Raw genomic sequence first — 6,894 nt, 5'->3', positions numbered from 1 at the left:
TTGATAAGTTTTACCATTTATTTTTATGCATATCTCATGTCCATCACTTTTAATTTGTATTATGGCTCAGGCCTCAAAAGCTGGAGTGCTCCCGGCTTCTCTGGACCTCTGAGAGTCACCTGGAAGTATCCTTCCTTTTCTCAAAAGTGCTCAAGACTGGAGGCATGGAATGATTCCATTTTATCCACATTACGGCCCTGTGAAGAGGGATAGGATAGAATGATGACTTGCCCAAGACTAAACAGTAAATTTTGAGGAGGAATCTGAGGAAGCTGGTAGGGTAGCAATTTTCAGTTCAGCCTCTTATGTTCAATCCAACCCTCTATCCCGAGAGTCTCCAGAGAGGATTGGCATTTAGCCCATTCTCATGAGTGTCCTTATGGTGATGTTCCCTGTCCCCCGCCCTTGCTCAGTGGAGCGGCGTGGCGGGATGGGGAAAAGGCATCAGTTGACAGTTGGATGTTGCTTTCTATTTTGGAACAGGAAATGATGACATGATGCTCAAGGAATTCATAATGAACTGTGACCTCACTTGAGTCAGTATAGTGTAGTGGTTAAGAACAGTAGGTTCTAATCTGGTGAACTGGGTTTGAGTCCCCACTCCTCTACATGAAGCCTACTGGGTGATCTTGGGCCAGTCACAGTTCTCTCAGAACTCTCTCAGCCCCATCTGCCTCACAAGGTGCCTGTTATGTGAAGAGGAAGGGAAGGAAATTGTAAGCATATTGCTTCAGCTTTAATGCTTGATGTGAAATCATGTTGACTGTGTTGAATCCTTTGGATATGTGAAGGTATTGTTCCTGTACTCTCTTCTGAAAAAGTGTTCTGTGAAATGATTTTCAAGTTGACGGCATCATTAAGAAAAGAAAATCTGTGAAATGATTTTCAAGTTGATGGCATCAATAAGAACAGAAAATAAAGAACACCCACATTCTGTATTAACAAGAACCATGCACACAAGCACTTTGTTTTCACAAGTAATCTTTACTCGTGTCATTTCATGTTATGGCTCATTTTGAATTGGACTTGGACTTTCCTATGCAATATGCAGTTTGAATGTTGAAATAGTGACTTTATTGTTCTCTGTTGGACTTTATATGATTGGAACTTTATTGGACTTTGTTATTTTCCATGGTGTTTCTGTTTGGCTTTTGATCTTTTCCCATGGTTCTCTCTGGTTGTAAGTTCCTGCTAGGGGCAAAGGATCTATCAGCCTCGGAGGACCCTTCCTGCCCCCACTTAGCAGGGTAGCATAAGAGCAATGGGGGGAAATGGGAGGGGTGGTTATCAGTGTCCTGATATGCTAATGTCACTTCCAGCATGACTGGAACGGATGTTAGTGCATCACTGGTGACTCTCCAGCATTCTGCCAAAAGTCTATGATTAACCCATGGAGTTTGTTTACTATTGGACTTTATATGATTGGAACTTTATTGGACTTTGTTATTTTCCACGGTGTTTCTGTTTGGCTTTTGATCTTTTCCCATGGTTCTCTCTGGTTGTAAGTTCCTGCTAGGGGCAAGGGATCTATCCGCCTCGGAGGGCCTTTCCTGCCCCCACTTAGCAGGGTAGCATGAGAGCAATGGGGGGAAATGGGAGGGGTGATTATCAGTGTCCTGATACGCTAATGTCACTTCCAGCATGATTGGAAAGAATGTTAGTGCATCACTGGTGACTCTCCAGCATTCTGCCAAAAGTCTATGATTAACCCATGGAGTTTTAGCCAACTGCAAGAGCATCACCAGTGACATGCTGATATCACTTATGGTAATGCCAGAAATGATGTCAGTGTGTTGCCTTTGACGTCATTACATCAAGGGTGAGATCCCATTCATAGTGAGTCTCCGCAGGGAGCTGTTCCTGTTGGCAGCAGAGGACAGGACTCACAATAATGGGTTTAAAATAAGGGTGGGAAGGTACTGGCTGGATATTAGGAAAAAACTTTCTTACAGTAAGAGCTGTCCAACAGTGGAATCGGCTGCCTAAGGAAGTGGTGAGCTCCCCCTCACTGGCAGTCCTTAAGCAGCAGCTGGACAAACACTTGTCAGGGATGCTCTAGGCTGATCCTGCATTGAGCAGGGGGTTGGACTAGATGGCCTGTATGGCCCCTTCCAACTCTGTGATTCTATAAACCCACATATAACATTAGAGCATCACCATACAACCAGTAGATAAAAGTGTTAAAAACTATAATAAAAGCCATTTGTAGTCAAGGGTCAGCTAAACTCTGGGGAGGTGGAATTAAAAAACAAAACAAAAAAATTCTTACAGTAAGAGCTGTCCAACAGTGGAATCGGCTGCCTAAGGAAGTGGTGAGCTCCCCCTCACTGGCAGTCCTTAAGCAGCAGCTGGACAAACACTTGTCAGGGATGCTCTAGGCTGATCCTGCATTGAACAGGGGGTTGGACTAGATGGCCTGTATGGCCCCTTCCAACTCTGTGATTCTATAAACCCACATATAAAATTAGAGCATCACCATACAACCAGTAGATAAAAGTGTTAAAAACTATAATAAAAGCCATTTGTAGTCAAGGGTCCGCTAAACTCTGGGGAGGTGGAATTTAAAAAACCAAAAAAAAAACCCCAAAACCAGCCAAAAGCTTAAGCGAATAAAAACTATTCCATCTGATGCCATGCTATGCACCAGGCGAGCTGCTGTAGAGAAGGACTTCCAAATATGAGGCATCCCCCACCAAGAAAGCTCTGTCTCCGCTAGCCACCCACCTCCTCTGAACACAGGAGCAACTCTGCTGGAGATCTTAACTGAAGGGCGGGTGTATCTGGGAGCTGATGGCTGGGGGGAAAGCAAGTTCTGGGGCCAAAGCCTCTTACCTGAGAGCACCCAACTTTCTAAACGAATAAATCAAATTCAGCCTTCCCAGACAGAGGTGGAATCCTAAGTCAAAGAAGAAGGTAGGCCTCACTGTGAACCCACTGCGATCCATCTGCCATCTTCTAGGCTACTGCAATATGCCACAATCACAAAAACAAGATTCTTTTTTTTTAATTAAAATTAAAAAGTAACTTTCCAAACATTTCTGTTCTTTCCAGAGTACCTAACATAATACTCAGAACCAATGTTCCCTCTAAGCTGCGGTGTCTTGTGAGTAAATATTCTACTTTGTGAGCTACTGGCACTAAAGTTGTGAGCGAGCAGTTTGGCTACCGCATAAATTAGTTTGCTGTGGAGCCATCCTTCCTGAGCAAAGGCAAAAATGTGTGAGCCGGAGGCTAAAAAACTGTGAGCTAGCTCAGACTAACTCAGCTTAGAGGGAACACTACTCAGAACCTATCACAAGTAAAAGACATATGAGACCCCAAGACAGTACTAACTAGGGAGGATGGGACACCCTGAATGAATCTCACCCACCTTTCCAGGGGATTCCAACCAGCAAACTGAAAGAGGGGAAAGCTAAAGACACCTAAATCAAGCTGAGATATTTCAGTCAAATTAAGGAAATGTCTCATCTCTCTTTTCTTTTTAAATAATGTATATGCCGCCTCTCCAGGCCTGCCAGCTCTCCTGCTTTGGCCGGAGACCTCCCCGCCCCCCGCCCTTTCTGCCAATGCTCAACTGGTTGGCCAGGGGGAATGGGGGGGTATCAGTGACATCCCGATGCCATTATATCACTTACACTGCAACCAGAAAGTGACATCACTATGTTAAGAGATGGTTACGAGCAGCACTGGCAGCCCAATGATATCGCTTCTGGTATTGGAAGTGACATCACGGTGTCAGTGGCAATGTTATGACACTACTGGTGAGAGGTCCCCTGGGGCTGTCTTGGGTTGTCCCAAGCCTTGCTTGAGGCAGCTCACAGAGCACAAGCAACACAACAATAAAATAAGAAGAACAACATAAACATGATCAATATGAAACCAAGCCATAAAGCAAATAAAGAGCTTGCCAGTAGCATGACAGTGCAAAACTGTTAGATTTACTGGTATAGTAAGGCAGTAATCTCTGTCTTATCTAGCAGAGTGTACAAAGGCTACTCGTAGCAGTAGCTTCTTGGTTCTGTATGTGCTCGCAAAGTTATGCAGAGTCATTTGTCAATTTCAAACTAATAAGAATCCTTTATTCACGGAACTACATTCTAGATAGTGCAAGCTGAGAGACAGGGATAGAATCTAATCTAACTAGCTGGATGTATGCAGAAGCAAAATGCATCTGCATCCATGGTGGCAAAGATGGAGAGCAATGTGCTCCTTCTTTGTGTATGTGAGAGAGAGGAAGGGAGAATGGAAGGAAGGAATCAATTCCTCGTATCAGTCTACACATCAAAAGGTCAGAGGCAGAAGAATTATAAAGAGCTTGCCAGTAGCATGACAGTGCAAAACTGTTAGATTTACTGGTATAGTAAGGCAGTAATCTCTGTCTTATCTAGCAGAGTGTACAAAGGCTACTCGTAGCAGTAGCTTCTTGGTTCTGTATGTGCTCGCAAAGTTATGCAGAGTCATTTGTCAATTTCAAACTAATAAGAATCCTTTATTCACGGAACTACATTCTAGATAGTGCAAGCTGAGAGACAGGGATAGAATCTAATCTAACTAGCTGGATGTATGCAGAAGCAAAATGCATCTGCATCCATGGTGGCAAAGATGGAGAGCAATGTGCTCCTTCTTTGCGTGTGTGAGAGAGAGGAAGGGTGAATGGAAGGAAGGAATCAATTCCTTGTATCAGTCTACACATCAAAGGATCAGAGGCAGAAGAATAAACAGGAAGGATGCTCACAGTTTGCTTGTCTATCTATCTGACTCTCTTGTAACCCCCCCCCCCCGGGGGGTGGGGCTAAGAGACAGCATCAAGTCCTTCTCTTCCAACAAAAACAATATTCAGCAGCTTACAATGGTATCTATAAAACCAAATTGTGGCTGGGTTTAGTATAAAATAATATTAGCCAGTCATATAATCTAACCTCACTACAAACTCCCTTCATGCTAGAAGCAGGCTGAAAAACAACCACTAATAAGGTGGAATCCTTCAATTAAAACCCTGGGTAAAGATTAGGGTTGACAATCTCCAGGTGGCACCTGGCGATCTCCTGCTGTTACAATTGATTTCCAGATGACTACGAACAGTTCCCTTGGAGAAAATGACTGCTTTGGAGGGTGGACCCTATGGCATTATGCCCTGCAAAGGTCCATCATTTTCCCAAATCCCACCCTCCCCAGGGTCCACCCCCCCAAAAAAAATCTCCAGGTATTTCCCAACCCAGAACTGGCAACTCTAGTAAAGACAAGCTTAAAGAACAGTAAAGGATGCTTCAGGCAAGCCTCAAAAGGGAAGGCATCCCCAGAGGCAAGTTGCCACCACTGAAAAAGATCTACAGCCAGGAGTACAGAGAGCAGGGCTTGGAAAGAAGATCTTAACTGGTGGGCTGGACACAACAGAAGCAGCAGTCCTTCAAAAACCCTTGTCCAACCAGGCTGTATCATGTGAACTCTCTAGTCTCACCATTAAGTTGGAAAACATGTGGAGAGCATGGATCTTTTTTGCACTGTTGGCGGCAATGTGTTTATAAAACAATTATGGTGAAATGTCATCTCCCAAATCAGAATAATCACAGGTTATGTTATTCCAGAAAAACCAGATTTAGTTTTGCTAAATTTATGGAATAACCCAGAGATTCCAAAGCTCCATCAGGAGCTAATAACAATAATGCTATTAGTGGTGAAGTCTCTTATAGCACAAAAATGGGGAAAAAACAGAAACACACTGACCATAGAGCAGTGGTATAATAAGGTGTGGCATTTTTTTATACTTGACAAAGTATCGGATAAAATTGCCAGAGATGGGAACCCTATGTATCAGTCTGATTTACTAGGGAAATGGTACCCCCTGCTTGATTCAGCAGCACAAGAAATGGGTGGTAATGATCTTTTTAAAAAATAAACGGTATCACAATCAATGCTCCCTCTGAGCTGTGGAGTCTTGTGAGATACTGGGCCCTAAAAGAAGGGGTGTACTACATGTTCCTCTCCTAAGGCAATATAGTATCTACGTGTATGGATTTTCTTAAGTTTTGCACCTCTTATACCTTATTGTTAATATAAGCTGTGTTTATTTTTGTTATACTGATGTTGTGTACTCTGTTATTGTTGTCTGAATTATTAATTGTTTTATTATTGTTGGTGAAAATAAAATAAAAATGTATTTTAAAAACCCGAGGCCCAAACTGTCCAAAGCATTAAATATAGGAACCAGTGTGTTGATTTATGCCAAGAAAAACATTGGTCAACCAGAAAATAAAATAAAAATGTATTTTAAAAACCTGAGGCCCAAACTGTCTAAAGCATTAAATATAGGAACCAGCGTGTTGATTTATGCCAGGAAAAACATTGGTCAACCAATATAGCTGTTTCAGCTCAGGAATGATACAAACTAAGGACATGAGTCCAGATATTTCTGGTTCAAAAACAATATCTGAAATTCCCTGTTTAGTTTTGGATTGGGTATTTTCAGTCCCAAAACTAAACAGGAAATTTGGGGCACTGAAATATCCAAATGGACAAATTGGGCTCTTTTTGTAGCAGGAACTCCTTTGCATATTAGGCAACCCACCCCTAATGTAGCCAATCCTCCAAGAGCTTACAGAGTTCTTCTTACAGGGGCTACTGTAAGCTCTTGGAGGATTGGCTACATTAGGGGTGTGTCGTCTAATACGCAAAGCAGTTCCTGCTACAAAAAGAGCCCTGCGGGAGTCCTGCACCCAGCCTTCAACGATAGCCTAGCCACCACATTTGGGACCAACTGATGTTTCCAGACAGTTTTCAAAGGCAGTCCCACATAGATGTGTTCAAAGCATGGATCTCCCCAGTAGATCATCTCAGAAACTGTCAGCCCATACAGGCAAACTTTGAGTGTAGCTATCTGTTTTCCTAATATTCGGA

This window comes from Gekko japonicus, unplaced genomic scaffold, assembly GCF_001447785.1.
Source record: "Gekko japonicus isolate JY-2015 unplaced genomic scaffold, Gekko_japonicus_V1.1 scaffold994, whole genome shotgun sequence".
Taxonomy (NCBI): Eukaryota; Metazoa; Chordata; class Lepidosauria; order Squamata; family Gekkonidae; genus Gekko; species Gekko japonicus.
Note: the sequence above shows the minus strand (reverse complement) of the source record.